The sequence below is a fragment of the Brassica napus genome, chromosome C9 (genome assembly GCF_020379485.1).
Source record: "Brassica napus cultivar Da-Ae chromosome C9, Da-Ae, whole genome shotgun sequence".
NCBI classification, from domain to species: Eukaryota; Viridiplantae; Streptophyta; class Magnoliopsida; order Brassicales; family Brassicaceae; genus Brassica; species Brassica napus.
This window is the reverse complement of record NC_063452.1, coordinates 54,795,047-54,812,728: the sequence shown is the minus strand read 5'-3', so window position 1 is coordinate 54,812,728 and position 17,682 is coordinate 54,795,047. Positions and strand designations below refer to the sequence as shown.

The 17,682-nt window shown below is 34.5% G+C and overlaps 1 long non-coding RNA gene across 1 annotated transcript; it reads right to left on the bottom strand.

Annotated features, from left to right (window-relative positions):
- Positions 1-354: 354 nt before the first annotated feature.
- LOC125593057 lies at positions 355-2,860 on the bottom strand. Its single transcript, XR_007328974.1, has 5 exons — positions 1,797-2,860; positions 1,382-1,698; positions 1,203-1,287; positions 833-902; positions 355-596 (listed from the first exon to the last, which is right to left on the bottom strand). It is a non-coding gene; the product is annotated as an uncharacterized LOC125593057 (long non-coding RNA).
- Between the last annotated feature and the right edge of the window lie 14,822 nt (positions 2,861-17,682).

The following is a 17,682-nucleotide window of genomic DNA, read 5'->3' as shown; positions in this document are numbered from 1 at the left end:
ATTAAATGTCATGATTTTATAACAATGGGTTTAAAGAGTTTTGGCTGTTTTTTGTTTTTCGGAAACATGAACCAAGTATATGTTAACGTATTTCCTATTTATCTCAGCAATATACTTTTCTTTGTGAGTCTTTCTAAAGAACTAATCTTTACTAATGCTCCGTGGAAGCTTCATAGAAGATTAGCCCAATTTTTCAAAAGCATAATTAAAAAAGCATATATTCTTTTTAAAAACAGAAACAGAATATAAATCTATAAAATTTCTTAAGGTAATATTAATTATTTACAAAATTTAAGTTAATTACTTCTCAAATATAATAAAAGGCCTGCAAGAGTGTACAATACTGATAAGCAATAAACAAATGTCATATATTCTTATTAGGAAATCTTCATACACACTCACTTGGCATAAAACGAATGTGAAATCGCAAATTGTACGATTTCTCAATAAAAAGGACAACGAAGAAAATCAAAAGCAACCAAATGAGTTTTTATTCCACCTCCAATTTTAAGACAGGCACTCTTCTTTATTGTTTTTTGCTCTTCGTCAGACTAAGAACTTGTAGACGATACTGCGTGAATCCACGACTTCTGGACCTGTGCAACACATTCACATATCTGCATTAGGTTCATGTTCTCCTTCTTCCTCAAACTTATATAATCAAAAAACACCGCATATTTGAACTGTAAAACTCAGCCGCAATTAGTATTAGACATGAGTTCAGAACTATAACAACACATCACTGACGTACACCAAACACTTGGCTGCGTCCGCATCAACTTCCTCAAGATAAAGAGAGACCTAAAGAGTTAACACAGATGATAAAACTTACCATCCAACCTTCAAAGTTGTAGGATTTGTAGATCCATGAATTCTTCTTCGCTCTATCCCGAGCTTATTTTCTGGAAAATAAATCCAAAGCTAATGTCAACAAATGTATGTCTCAAAACAAATATAATTAGTCGTGACAAATCTCTCTGAGTGTCCAAACTCATTGTCTCTTAGTCGTGTACCAATTAATACCTAATTAAGAAATAACGTCGATATTCAAACAATACGGGTTTACTAACCAAATTATTTTAATAGTAACTCAGTGAGTCTAGTGGTGACTTGTAAAACACTGATGACAAAAGCAATCACTATAACCAGAATCTAAGTGGAACTAATGAGTCAGAGTTTGTGATAAACGAATGAAATCTTACCTCTATGAAATGTGTGAGCTTGTAATGTTTTGTTCCCAATCTCTGTCCACCTGACCCGACAGCCTTCGCCATTTTTTTTAGAAACCTGGAGCAGAAAACATAAACACTGAGCCTGGAAACAATGTTCAAGGTTTACACTTACTGGAAAGATTAGTAACTGTAGTAGCCAGATGTTATACATAAGGAAGCTCAATATTGTTGGTGTTGCCTCATAATCAGTCCGGTATGGGCAATCTGTCTTTGCAAAAGAATTAACAGGTAATAATGTTCAGACTGAAAGGCAATAAAAGTATAAAACTATAGCACCATCATAGCTTGTAGTTAAAACCAAATATAACAAAAAATAACATAAAGTCAGATAGTAATCTTCTTTATATGAGGAAAGAAGCCATCTCCAGTACACACCATCCATAGAAACCAGAGTATATCTTTGAGACAATGCACATCTATATATATATCTTCACATATAGCAAGCTCCCCGTGACCATATAGATAGCTGTAATAGAAATATCAAAACCATGGTGATGAAAATTAGTTTAGAATGTTCTGATACCACTGAGTGTAATTATCAGTTGATTGTAGAATGCTACTTACATGAGACCAATTTTGGAGTAGAGTTTCTTAATGTCCTCTCTTGTGAGCTCAGTGCCAATGTGGCATTTAAAATGAACCAATTATCATTAGTTTCATTCTTCATTTTTCTTCGAACTGATCTGTATTTATTCAATTATCATTCTGCTCATCGTCTGAGAGAGCTCCTCGATTTGAAATCTCCCCTTGAAAGCCTAAAGGTTTCTAATCATGCTTCCAGCAATCTTCATGTCTATAAACTGAACTAGCAAAGATTTCTCAAGACGATAAGAAGCTAAACCATCAAACCTGTTCTGTTGTGCCAGATCTATGTAAACCCAATATCAATATATACAATCATTTCAAAGCAAGATGATCAGTGGATATGACACCACGCTGTTATGCCTGAGACCTAAACCAAGATTCATATTTATCTGTTTAAGAGCATTCGCGAGGAGAGGAACTGGTATTAACATGAGAGTGAGTAAGACCAGCATATGTGGTGTTGTAACTAGTTGTTTGACAAAGTGAAAATGAAGGTTTCCTGAAAAGCAGAATGCATCTTATCTGATCTTCACGGAAAAGACGATGATCAAATCACCAGAGCCGCATCTTATGGCACCACCTGATACTCCTCTTCTTCACCCTCCTCACAATCACAACCATCATGGCTTTCTTCATTTCGTGGCTTCAGCTGATGGGAAGCTTCTAAGTATGAGAGTGCCCCTGTCGATGTATGAGATTAGTGCCTTCTAAGTATTTGGATTCCTGTTTATCTGTTTGTATTGTTTTATTTTGTTATATATACGTGGAATATACACTCCATATATATATATATATATATATATTATTTAGAAGTCCCCTTCATATAGATATACGTAGCATCATGATGGAACAACCACACTTGGTTCTGAACCGATATAGTTCAATGTTTATGGAATTTATTCTCAAACCATCTAACACAACAATTACCAAAATGCTGTTAGATACAATTTAAGATGATTTATTCGTTTCGTAGTGTTTCTAGAAAACATGTTATACATTATTTATTTGTTTGTTTGCTAAAGAACTTTCATGTTGTACACGAATGTTGCTAAATATATTATAAACCGTTAAAAATATTATAAATTGTATAGTTTATGTATATCGGAAGACGAGCTCCTATAAATACATAATTCATATCTTTTTTTTTTTGTCACAGACATAATTCATATCTTCATTCGCAGAAAACAGTTATTAGCAAAAATACACAATCGAAATATTTTAAAACATTTTTTACTAAAAATATTTGAAACATATAATCGAAATACAATTTGAATTGAAAACAAAACACAAACAATATGATAAATTTTGAGTTTCTATGTAATCAATAATAAAAGAAAAAACAGTAAAAACAAGAGCTTACCCAACAGAAGAATCACGAAAGAGAAAAGCAACCGAAAGCTCGTATCTTGTTGTGTGCATGTTGGGTCCTTTTGTCTCTCTTTTTCTCTGTCTACGAATGTGCAGAAGATGCTTCATATACGTAGCGTCGTTCATCAGAATAAAAACAATTAACATTAATTAAACAAAAAGGCCGCGACGTTGATCCCTTTCTGAGTATTTTATAATATTAGCGTGGTAACCAAAAACAAATTATAGAATATAAAAGTAATATATAAAGTTGCATGATCAAGAGAGCTTTTAGGGCGTAGAAGATATAAAGAGGGCGTAGAAGAGATAAAGAGGGCGTCGCCACACATGAAGAGAAGGGAACTGCGTAAAGCGAGACATGGATGCGTTTTGTCTCTACCTATAAACCAAAGCAATACAACTCAATATCATGTTAAAAAAAAATACAACTCGATATCAATTCTGTTACAAATTATTCATCATCAACAACATTTTTCCACGATATATTTATCAATTAAAAATTATAAGTGTCAAGTTTTTTATTTCCTGTTTAGTGTAATTTAAATTAACAAGAAAATGAAAAAAAAAACAGAATAGCATTTTTTATAAAATTCTTCATTCATTAGTGATGTTCATTATAATCTTGAAAAAAAATTGTATGACAAGTAAATCCTCTATCCTTCAAGTTTAATGTATGTCTGATCCTCCCGGAGAATTTAGTAATCCTCCTTTTTTGGTCACTACCTCCAAATTTTGTACACAACAGAACTTGGTAATACCTACGTAGATTAAACACTAAAAGAAAACAACGGTATTCTGACGGACATTCCGACGGAAAATGAAATCTTCGGAATATCCCGAGGAATTTCCGAGGATATTCCGAGGAAACACAAAATTTGGTTTCCTCGGAATATACCGACGGAATTCCGAGGAAATATAAATCCGTCGGAATATTCTTATGGAATACCGAGGAAAAATGTATTCCTCGGAAAAACCGATGAATTCCGAGGATATATTATAGCCGTTAGAGAGCCGTTGGAGAGCCGTTGGGGATTTTAAAAATTCCGAGTAAATTCCGACGAACTAGCCGTTGGCGTCGGAATTCCGTCGGAATTTCCTCGGTCTGTCGGCAGGATTTCAACTATAAATACAAGCACCCCTCTTCCTCTTCATTCACTCCATATCTTCATCCTCCCTCTTACTCTCTTTACACACGAATTTGATTCATAAAAAACATGTCTTCTTCAAATTATTTCCGTTCTTGGATCGATCGACCTCATTTGGATCCGAACACGAGATTGCTTACGGAAGAATACCAACGAGGTATAACCGAATTCATGGGGTTAGTTCACCGACAACTGGATGCAAAAACAGGTATGTTAAGATATCTTTGCTCTAATTGTAAAAATAGAAAGGTTATTAAAGAGTGGGATGTTTGGACTCATCTATATATGAGTGGGTTTACACGAAGTTACAAAATTTGGTGTCATCATGGGGAAACTGAATATGAACATGGTAGTACTAGCGAACCTCAGCCAGCGGTTAGATTAGAAGAACCAATTGGAACAGATGTAGGTTATGGTGTAGGTACTGAGCAGATGGTAAATGATCATTTTAGAGGGGAAGATTTACCCAATGCAGAAGCTAGGAGATTTTATGATATGTTGGATGCTGGAAAGCAACCATTGTACGAAGGTTGCAGAATTGGTCATTCAGCTTTATCATCTTCTACAAGATTGATGGGCATTAAAACAGATTATAATTTGGCTGAAGACTGTGTGGATGCGATTACTGATTTTGTAAAAGGTATTCTACCCGAGGATAATGTAGCTCCTGGTTCATACTACGAGGTTCAGAAACTCGTAGCTGGTCTTGGTTTATCGTATCAGGTAATAGATGTATGCAGCGACAACTGCATGATTTATTGGAGGGCGGATGAACAGCGGGTTACATGCAAATTTTGTGGGAAGCCTCGTTATAAAGATACGAGTGGAAGAGTTCCAGTGCCATATAAAAGGATGTGGTATTTTCCTTTGACGGAAAGGTTGCAGAGGTTGTATCTGTCTGAACGCACAGCGCAACCAATGAGATGGCATGCGGAGCACTCAACAAATGGTGAGATCAGACATCCTTCAAATGCAAAAGCGTGGAAGCATTTCCAATCAAAGTATCCCGACTTTGCGTATGAGAGAATAAATGTCTACCTTGGATTATGTACTGATGGTTTCAGCCCGTTTGGCAAGAGTGGAAGACAGTATTCTCTATGGCCAGTCATTCTTACACCATACAACCTACCCTCAAACTTGTGCTTGCGACGAGAGTTTTTGTTTCTCTCGATTCTCGTTCCCCGACCAGAGCATCCTAAGAGATCACTTGATGTGTTTCTTCAGCGACTAATATATGAGTTGCAACAACTATGGGCTAAAGGTGCTGAAACATACGATGTTTTGTGTAAAGAAAACTTTCAAATGTGGGCAGTACTAATGTGGACAACAAGTGATTTTCCAGCATATGGTATGTTATCTGGATGGACAACGCATGGAAGGCTATCATGTCCATATTATCAAGATAACACTGATGCTTTCCAACTAAAACACGGAAGGAAAACGTGTTGGTTTGACTGTCACAGGAGATTCCTACCACCTGATCATCCATATCATAGGAGTAGGAATTTGTTTACGAAGAACAAGAGGGTGTTTGACAATCCACCTCCGGAAATTTGTGGGAAAGATTTGAAGACACAACTAAGAGATTTTGGTGCAGAAATAACGCCTGACGTCGGTGGACATGAGCGTTTTCCGGTAGATGCTGTTGGAGACCTACATAACTGGCACAAAAAAAATATTTTCTGGGATCTGCCATACTGGGAGGATCATCTGCTAAGGTATAATTTAGATATCATGCATATTGAGAAGAACTTTTTTGACAATCTCATGAACACGATCCTTAATGTTCAAGGTACAACAAAGGATAATTTGAAGTCAAGACTGGATTTAGTCGATATATGTGCTCGTTCAGAACTTCATATTGATGAGAATGGTAGGGCTCCTTTTCCCATATACCGACTTGATGCAGAGGGAAAAGATGCGTTCTTTGATTGGATTTCAAACGATGTGGAATTTCCAGACGGTTACGCATCTAATTTGCGTAACTGTATCGACATAAAGGAAGTAAAGTTTACTGGCTTGAAAAGCCACGATTGCCATGTAATGATGCAGCGCCTCCTTCCGTTTGCCTTCAAGGAACTATTACCACGAAATGTTCATGAAGCAATTGCAGGGATAAGTGGTTTCTTCCGCGATTTATGCACGAGATCAGTGACTCTTGAAGGTATTGAAAATTTGAAGACTATCATAGCCGTGATTCAGTGCAACCTTGAGAAGATATTTCCTCCCTCATTTTTGATGTTATGGAGCATCTTGTTATTCACCTGGCAAGAGAATTGGAACTTGGTGGTCCTGTGCAGTATAGATGGATGTATATGTATGGGCAGTATATGTTCCATTTGAACAAGATGGTGAAAAATTTAAGTAGGGTGGAAGGTTCTATAGTCGCACAGATGATCAATGAAGAAACTTCAAACTTTGCCGAGTACTACTTTCCAGCAGAAGTTCAGACCAAAAACAGAAGACCTGCTCGGCATGATGATAGAGGCGAACGGGCAACATATCATGTTACGGTTCCAGACATTTTCACAGACGTTGGACGACTTAGCGGAAAACCAAAGGACCGTCGACTTACTGAGCAGGAACGCAGTAATTTGCAAACATATTTGCTCACCAACTCCGAAGATGTTCTTCAATATGAGAGGTAAACAAATTAGCTTACAAATTTTTATTTTAACAAGTTGAAATTTAAATCTTAATTAATTACATTATTGTCAACATATGTACATGATTTTCATGGCAGAAAAGCGGTTCGAATATAGATACGCCACAGAGGACGAACTAGAAGAAATGAAGCAGAGAGAATTTGCTGGTTGGATGTTTACTTATGTGAGTGCTTTAAACAAATTAAAATATCATTTATCACATATTTATACGAATTCACATTTATTGATATAACATATATATGTGCTATTAATAGGTGTCTGCTGGTTTGGCCAGAGGTGAAACATTTGACGATTGGATACGCGAGATGGTCGTTGGACCAAACTTTGTTGTGAAGTCATATCTGAGATTTTGTACTCGAGGATATGCATTCACAACTCAGAAGAGGAGACGTTCGAGTACGACTTATGATGCTGGCATTTATTCTGCATCAGGAGATGATGTATACTACGGACACATACATGAGATTTTGGAAATCAAGTATTTGGGCATGGTTGGATTGCGCTGTACTGTTTTCTATTGTGATTGGCACGACAACACTCTAGATCGAGGTGTGAGAACAGATGTATTTGGTGTTACATCAGTAAATTCGAGGCGAAAGCTACAATATTATGATCCTTTCATTCTTGCTTCTTAGGCCGATCAGGTAATTAAATATTAATTATTCAGAATGATTCATCATCATGTGTATTAATTTATAATTTTACTAATAATTTTTTTAATTTTACAGGTTTGTTATATAAAGTACCCCCGGGTAAGGAACAGAGATGATCCATGGGTTACTGTTACAAGACTCAACCCGAGAGGCCGAGTTCAGGGAAGTTCTGAGCTGGAAGACCCACTACAACCAAGCACATCCGGCAACTTAAGTGCAGCAGAAGATTTAGCTGGAGTTGGCCTTGTAGTCGATTTAACCGATTTCGGAGAGGAAGCCGTCGTTCACGTAGAGGATGAACCAGTGAATGGAGAGTTTGATACGACCAAAATATGGATCACTCTTTCGGTAAGGTTGATATGAACTCAGATCCGAGAGGATTGAGAACTGATGGATCGAGGGGTGACACTAAGGGTTGCGGAATAGCCCAAAGATACTACCAGACTTCGATCGTTGCCGGATGTGACGCACCGGTCCAACAAAAGAAGGATCGAAACTTGGAGATAACCTCACCAAGAAACTAAGAAGTGTTCTAAACAAAGAACAATGAGAGAAACTCATAAAAAAGGAAAAACAATCTGTTTTATTTCGTGGCTCTAAGGCCTTATTTATAGGATTACAAGTTGTAGAGATCCAAAGAAAAATGTGCTAAAAACAAGACATTGGAAATAGAAACAAAGACTTGACTAAATAAAGTCTTTGACTGAAACTTGGACTACCTCTTCATATAGCCACGACCAGGACTTTGAAAGGTGAATAATATACTCCTGATATGGGCCAAGACATGTCCCTTTGAGGCCTGGTCGAAATCCATCTTTTCCCTTAGCCAATATTTATCGGTTTCTCCATTTGGCCCAAACAAGTTCGTTTTTTGAATCTTTTTGAAAACCATCAAGCCCAATGCTTTCTTGAACATTTAGAACATGAATAATAACCTTTGTCATGATTGAATTGACCGTTGGTTCATCAGAAAGAAGGTTAGCCATTTCGAGCTTCTCGGGTGGTCTGAATTCGCGAGAACTGAAGATCACCTGATTTGTAAATAGCATAACTATCACATATGAACTTCGTTTGATCTGATTCTTCTTCAAGGAGCTCCGTAATTGAGTTGAGAACATTCTCCAAGTGATTTCATGCGTAGAAGCCTCGTGGTTTGGAAGATATGAGTCAAACAATGAACATATATCTTTACTGCTTTCCATGATCAAGCCATGCATGCCTGTTTTGCCCGGTGCGCTACCCCACGGCACATCAGAGTTTCACCAAGATCCAGATTCAGATTCATCTGGTGATGATGACTCGGAAATAGACTAGTATCGACTTTTTTTTTTTTAAATAGAAATACCAAGGAAATTCCGAGGGAAGATAGGTTTTCCTCGGAATTTCCTCTGAATAGACCTTGTCAATTTAGGGATTCGATTATAGAGTCTAGTTCCTCGGAATTTCCTCGGAATATTCTGACGGAATTCCGAGGAAGATAAGGGTTTCCTCGGAATTCCCTCGGAATATTCTGAGGAAATTCCGAGGAACTAGGGGTTTTTAACCGAAAACAACGTTTTGCGGATTGAATAACACGTATATAACCTTCATTACGTGTCTTAACCAGATTATGAAGTCAAACTTTGGTGTTTTACCCAATAACAAACACTTTTACGATTGCATGAACGAAAACCACACAACATAAGAGAAACACTTATACACTTTAATAAACGGTAAAAGGAATACTTACAATTATTTTTGAAATTTTGTTATTTCATGGTTTATGATCATCTATACAAAGAATCCTCAATGGTATGCATAACAATTGTATAAGAAATGAAATACGGCAAAAAAAAATCGATGTTTTGAAACCCCAAACCCTAGTTCCTCGGAATTTCCTCGGAATTTCCTCGGAATATTCCGACGGAATTCCGAGGAACAATATAAACCAATAGAAATACATGCATAGGATATTCTTTTTCCTCGGATTAATGAAATATCCGAGGAAATTCCGACGGATATTTAAGTGTCCGTCGGAATTTCCTCGGAATATTTTCATTTAACCGGGCAAACCATCCGCGAAATATTTCGCGAAAATTGAAATTGAAAATACCGATGAAATTCCGACGGATAGTTTCCGTCGGACCCTAGGTTTTATAAAGACGAAACACTTCTTCTTCCCCATTTCTCTCTTCTTCCTCTCCGGCTCCTCTCCCTCCTCTCGGCGATCTCCCCTTTCTCTCCCGACGATCTCTCCGGCGAATCCTCTCTAAACCTACACAAATCATGTAAGGACCCTATCCCACTCTCTTTGTTAGGTTTTTGTGTAGATTTGATGATTTTGGAAGTTTTTTGATAGATTTTTGTTAGGGTGATTGGTTAGGATTGTGATTTGGTTGTATAATAGGTTTAGAGTTGTGATTTGGTTGGATAATTTGTTGTGTTGAATTGATTTAGAATTTTTTAATAAATTTTTTATTATTTTTGTATTTATAAAATCAATTTTTGTATATAAATTCGATTTTTGTATTTTACAAAACGTTTTTTGTATATAAATTTGATTTTTTGGATTTTACAAAACGTTTTTTGTATATAAATTCAATTTTGGATTTATAAAAGATGATTTCATATTTATAAAACTATTTCTTTGTAATTATTAAACCATTTTTTTATTTATTAAAACTATTTTTTGCAATTATTAAACTATTTTTTATTTATTAAAACTATTTTTTGTAATTATTAAACATTTTTAATATTATTAAAACTATTTTTTTTAATTATTAAACTATTTTTTATTTATTAAAACAATTTTTTTGTAATTATTAAACTATTTTTTATTTATTAAAACTATTTCTTTGTAATTATTAAACATTTTTAATATTATTAAAACTATTTTTTGTAATTATTAAACTATTTTTTATTTATTAAAACTATTTTTTGTAATTATTAAACTATTTTTTATTTATTAAAACTATTTCTTTGTAATTATTAAACTATTTTTTATTTATTAAAACTATTTTTTGTAAAACTATTTATTTATTTGTGATTAAAAACTATTTTTTAAATATGTTTTTTTTATTTATTAAAATTATTAGAACGAATTTTTAAATATGTTTTTTTTTAGTTTACAGGTCTAATGATGATCAGACCTGGCCTAGACAGCGTCGTGGTCGTGGTGGTACGGGGAGCCAGTCTCGGGATTCTAGCCAGATTCAGGATTCCGCTTCGCCCCACAGCTCCTACCATACATCTCCCTCTCCATTTCCCGCTTCTGCTCCTCTCGCTCCCCCTGCTACACCCGCTCCTGCTCCTCCGGGTCCTCCGAGAGTGATGAGTGTTGCGGAGTTGGTTCGACAGCCCGGTCGTGACCATCTTCCCTATCTCACTCCGTATCCACATGGACGGGGTCAAACATGGTAATTACGTATTTTTTTCATTAAAATTTGATTCATTATTAATAATTTATTCTTTTTATTATGTTCAACCGATCCGGGAACGGGATCAGCGCATGGATCAACCGTATGATGTACTCGGCCCTCGATAAGGGACATCCGACTTTCACTGACTTCCCTACCGAGAAGAAGCATTTGTGGTTTCGTCAGTTTGCGGTAAGTATTCTAATTTTTTACTTATATTTTTAATCTTTAATATAAATTTTCTACTAGTTGTGTTTTTTTTCCAGCAAGAATGCAACTGGAATTCCGATGAGACGCTATTTATCTATCACCACTTCGTCCATAAAGTTATGGACAACTATGGGAAGCAGATCCACGAGTGGAAGAAGAAGTGGAAAATCAACAAGGTTGTTTTTAATTTATTAAACAATTTTTTTTAATTTATTAAACTATTTTTTAATTTATTAAACTATTTTCTTTTTTATTTATTAAAAGGTCACAAAGTCGATCAACAACACGGTCTGGACGGAGTTGTGTGCGCATTGGGATAAGGAAGAGACGAAAGAAACTTCTTCCACCAACTCCACCAACCGCAGGAGGGACCGTAAAGGGAAGGGCGTCTTCAAGCATAACTTGGGTGCTCAATCTATTGCCACTCTGGGGAATCGCATGGTAAGTTCAGCCGCTTTTTCTTCAATTATTTAAGTTTTGAAATTTTATTTTTTGTGCATTTCTTTTAATTTCTAATGTTTGTTTAATTTATGTTTTTTTTCAAGGCGGAAGAAAATGATGGCGAGCCGGTTGATGATCTCGCCCTAATGAAGAGGGCGTATACCAACAAGACGACCGGCCAGATTGATGACGGTCTTGTGAGGGAAGTGGTCACCCTGGTCCAAACTCAGGTGAAAGACGAAGTGTTTCAGCTTCAAACCGAGGATGACGATTCGACGGCTTCGACCAACTTGTCCCGGTTTCGAATCAACGAAATCGTTGAATCGGTAAGTTCTTTTTTTAAAGTTCAATTCATTTATTTCTTGATTTTTATTTTATCATCTTTTTATATTATTTAAATTTGGCTATTTTCTATTTCAGTCGGTTCCAAAGAAGAAGAGACGTTTGGTCGGTTTGGGTTGTCGCACCCGGTCGTTTCCTCCTTCTTCTGCACCACCGCCCTTTGTTGATCCAGAAGTACTTACGGCTCAGTTGAAGGACAAGGATGATCGCATATCTTTGTTGGAGACCCAGATGACGGCTCAACAGGCGGGCTATGAGGCACAGAAGAGGCTGAACCAGCCAATGATGGAGATGATGTAGAGGATGTACCCGAACGAGGTGTTCCCGAACGTGCAAGACCTGTAGTTTTTTTTTTTTCAAAAACTCAGAATGTTTTATTTTTATTTGTACAACTTTGAATATTATCGAATATGTTTTCAATTTTAATTTTAATTTTATATTTTCGAATTTAAATTTCAAAAATTTTATTTTTAAAAAAAAAATTAATTTTTTTTGAAATTCCGAGGAGATGAACCCTCGGAAATTTCCGAAGAACATTTCCTCGGAATATACCGAGGGACTCCTTCCTCGGAATATACCGAGGGACCCATTCCTCGAAATTTTTCGAGGGCTTCGTTCCTCGGAAATTCCCGATGAAAATTCTGAGGAACATTTCGTCAGAACTTCCGAGGATTGGACCACCGGAAAGTCTATCGAAATATCCTGAAGAAGTTCTCCCTCGGTATATTCCGAGGACATTTCCAACGAACTGGTGGTCCTCGGAGTTTCCTCGGAAATTTATTTCCTCGGAATTCCGTCGGAAATTTCCGAGGGATTTCCGAGGAAAAATGAATTTCCGATGACTTGTTTCGTCGGTATGTCGTCGGAATAACGTTATTCCGACGACATACCGACGATTTTTTTCCTCGGTATGCTGATGTTTTCTTGCAGTGAAAGTTGGGTATAAACATTGTATATATATACCTATGTGTGGACTATTTAGCTCGAGCACATAAATAATTTTATATACAATTTTTTAATGGGAGGTGAGAAAATGGGAATTGACGCATAGGCACAGTTTTCTCGTTTTGCATGGCTGGATATATAAATTATTCAAAAAGAATCAAACATAAATATTTTAAAATTATACATATTATTTTAGTACCGCTCAATCATTTTAAAACGCCATTTCTGTACTGTTTATAATGCGATTTACTTGTTTCCAGCTATATGGATCGTTACCTAGCTAGCTAGTTGACTCTTGTTCTAGGACATTTAAAATGAAAATACTTTAGGATTGTAATTCTTAAAAATATATAACATTAGCTTATCTATTAGTGATATGTTAATCTATCAATTCTCTTTATTCTAGTCAACAGTATTCTTGAAAATATTTAGTACTTGGGATTCTCTTGTCCTATAAACTCCAATAGATATGAGACTAGCTAGTTCAAACAATGGATTTAATTAGGGGGTTTTATGCGTTTCTAATTTTATTGTCAACAATGGGTTGTGAATCTATGAGTGTGGCCTATAAAACTATAAACAAACAGAGAGACTAGCCATAGGCTAGGATAAAATTCCAGAACAAGTGGAAGCCAATGAAAAGTACCAACTTTTCGTTAATTTTAAAATGTTTTACAAAGAGGGAATATAGACACCTAAATATTCGGACGGCCGCGGGTATTATTTTTAATTATAACAAATATCCAATGATTATAAAAATATCTGATATAAGAATATATTATATATATAGTTCATTATATATTTTATCGTGATTTAATATAACCATGTTATTTACTTTAAATATTTGTCAACTTACAATTTTATAGATATTACTATTGGACGTTTTCTAAAGAAACACTGTTCTTCATGACTTTTACTTTGAGTATTAGGTTCCTTTTAATTTTATTTTAAATTATAAAACAAAAATTCTGATATAGGTACATTCTGACCCCAAAAAATAAAGATACATTATTGTTTTAATTATAGTTTACAGTATGAGTGTGATTGGTTACTCATAAAGTAAATTGGTGGGAAAAAAAGTGGAAAAAAGAAGAAAAATTAGAGTAAAATGGAGTAAATTTTTTTACTTGTTTAACATGGAGTTAAAAGTTACTCAGCGTTTATTAGTGTTTTTCTACTTTTGGAGTAAATGGACTGAAAAAACATTATTTTACCTGATTGGATAAAAATGTTGAATTCAAAGTAAAAAATTAAAATTAGAGTAAAGATTTACTCTGACAAGTACATTCAGTCACACTATATTTTCATTAAACTCATGAGTACGACGGTCAGCAGTGGTCTACGACCCCCTTCCCGAATAAAGCTACGTAGTCCCCCACTAACAAGGGCTTGATTGATAAGATTTTAAAATAGTATACGTTTTTGCTAACGTTTTATAAAGTATTTAGGAAAGTATTTGAAAACTACAAATATTTTTCATATGCTCATTCTCTTTGTTCATACTATTTTTTTTTGGCACAAAATGACTTGTCAAATATTTAAATATTCTTAGCCTTCAAAAAAATATTTAAATATTCTAAAATAGTTTCACATGAATTTATTTTGTTACATAGCATGAAAAAATTATGTTTATATATAATTTAAAGTTTATATTCTTAGAATTATTTACATTAGTTGACTTTTATTAGTTCTGTAAAATAATATAAAAACATAATTAATATAAAGTGCATGAAGAATTGTATAATATTTTTAACCTTGTTGATCACTTAAAATGTATATCTTAATCACAGTATATATATATATATATATATAACTTCAAAAACATACTGCACCATACTGTTTATACTGATTAGTACTGTTGTTCTATCATCAAGAGTACCTATCATGCATAATTTACACAAATTTAAAAATATTTTTAGTCTTCTTTTTTGAAAAATATAATTTATTAATTCATAGTAATATTCTTTTTTTTTTAACCGTGAATTGTAAGCTGTATTTATCAATCAATCTCATATACCCTACAATTTATTTTGTAGGAAAATTACATATACATCAAACTCTGTTTCATATGAATTTATTGTGTTACATAGCATGAAAACATTATGTTTATATATAATTTAAAGTTTATATTCTTAGAATTATTTACATTAGTTGAACTTTATTAATTCTGTAAAATAATATAAAAACATAATTAATATAATGTGCATGAAGAATTGTATAATATTTATTAGAAGTTTATATATAATATTTTTAACCTTGTTAATCACTTAAATGTATATCTTAATCACAGTATATATATATAACTTCAAAAACATACTGCACCATACTGTTTATACTGATTAGTACTGTTGTTCTATCATCAAGAGTACCAATCATGCATAATTTACACAAATTTTAAAATATTATTAGTCTTCTTTCTTGAAAAATATAATTTGTTAATTTATAGTAATATTCTCTTTTTTTTTCTTAACCGTGAATTGTGAATTGTAAGCTGTATTCATCAATCAATCTCATATACCCTACAGTTTATTTTGTAGGAAAATTACATATACATCAAACTCTGGTTCTAGTATATGTATTTCGTATTGGCTTCTTAAATCACTTTAAGATATCAAAGAATATGTTTCCCTAAATAAATACACTAATCTTAGTCTGAATCTCAACACTAAACCATGTATTCATAACACTATTTATTTGTTCGTTCTTTCTTCAATTTATTATATATGAATAAAATGATTGTTGAAAACCTTCTTTTCAGAAGTGTCCTTAGAAATGTAGATGTTACGTAATTTCCATAAGTCACTGGACAGAGTTATTACCTGCGTTTTATAATATGAATGATGTATAATATCGTTATTTCATATCTTTATAATCGAGAGGGCGATATATCAAATATCGGTGGCAGTCTGGCAGAGGAACAAAGAGATAGATCGATGAAGCCAAATTTAACATTCAAGAACGCACTTCGTGTTGTCAATTAAAAAGTGATGAAGATTGGAGCGAATTTTTCTTCTTTTGGATGGAATTTTTCCACTTCCTGTTGTCTATTTCAACGTAGCAAATCTGATAAATCAGAGGATGCCACGTGTGGCAACTGAAATGATTTAAGAGCATGCGCAACGGTGAGACTCATTGGAGTCCTTAGCGACAAGGGCATTTCGGATTAATCCTGGATATTTTGGATTTAAAAAAAAAAAAAAAAGATGACCATTCACGGGCCGCCACGTAGTCGTGGGAACCCGCAAATAGTGCAAGGATTCACTAAGAAAAAGTCATTATTTAAGAATTTTAAGGATTGAATTCTTAGCTTTTGGTGAGATCCACTGATTATTTAATTATTTTTTTCCTAAGGATTCTCATTTAAGGATTTCCACCGCGGATGCCACACCAATAGTAATAATACTTTTAGGAAATTTTAACAATTAAAATAATAAAAATTTATAAAAACAAGGAAAGAGAACAATAAGCGGTAAACCCATTTCTCCAGGAAAAATATTCTCTCTCTCTAAGTGCTCCAACTTCTCTCTAAAAAGAGTTTTCGGATAACGATTCCTGTTCGGTGCCGGTGGCTTTTGCCGCCGGTTACCATTTTCTTTTTTTGTTTTCCTTTTTTGTTTTTTGATGTAAATACTTCGATCTGTATGATCGATCCTTCCCTTCGCTCGGCGAATCTCTCCTTCGCGTTGGCAACTTTTGTTGTGACATTTTCAGTCTGAAGCGGAGCAAAACTTCATGGTTTTTCTCTTGTACTCCGATGAAGACTGAGTTTGAATAAAGTTCTGGTCTTGTAGATCGGATTCAACTTTGTTCTCTCTTCGCGAGTTCATACAAAATCCCGATTGTTGGTATTTGGTTTATCTTCTTTAAAGATTAAGCTCAGAACCTTTCTTCAAGAAATCAGTCTTAACCCGTTATAGTTTGCCGATGAAGGCCAAAGGGTTGGGCTTTCTAATTGGAAAGGGGATGAAGATGATGGACTAAACTCAGTTGCTTCAAAGGAGGTTCAGTAGAGTTTGGCGTTCTAATGTGAGCGGTCCAACAAAGGATCTACTTTGGGTTTTGATTGAGAAGTCCCCGTGTTATGAACCGGAGATGTAAGATTTACAAAGCATCAACATCGGCGGAAGGCGTAAGGGAGACTAGTAGTGAGTGCAAATCAAAGAAGATGAAAGTGTTGCAAGAACGTTGAAGAGTATGTCGGCGTTTTCAGCCTGAAACTTGACTGGCGGTGGAGCAAAAGCTTCTCCGATATGCATGCTTCTTCTTTAACACGTGGATTGTGCTTAAGTTTTTGTATGACACGTGTTTTCCTTGTGTCCATGTGTTTGTAAACTTTATTTGTACTCCTACTTCTGATAAGCTTTAATGAAAAGCTAAGTCGACAAAAAAAAAAGAACAATAAGCGGTAAGAGACGATACTTTTTGCGGGTACTCCAAATGCAACATTGAGAAACGTTTCTACAAGTGTAAATCATTTACTGGTTAAGTTGTTAAAAAAAATAATTAAATATATTTATAAAAATAAATATCATTATTTTACTATTGTTGCAATCTCACCTTGTTGCTGATGCTCTAACATGTCTTAGTGTAGAGCAAAAAAATTGTAACATTAATACATCCTTGTAAATTTGTAAGACATGGGTGTTGTAAACATATAAAAACATATCATATACTTTATAAGCAAACGATAATGCATTTTT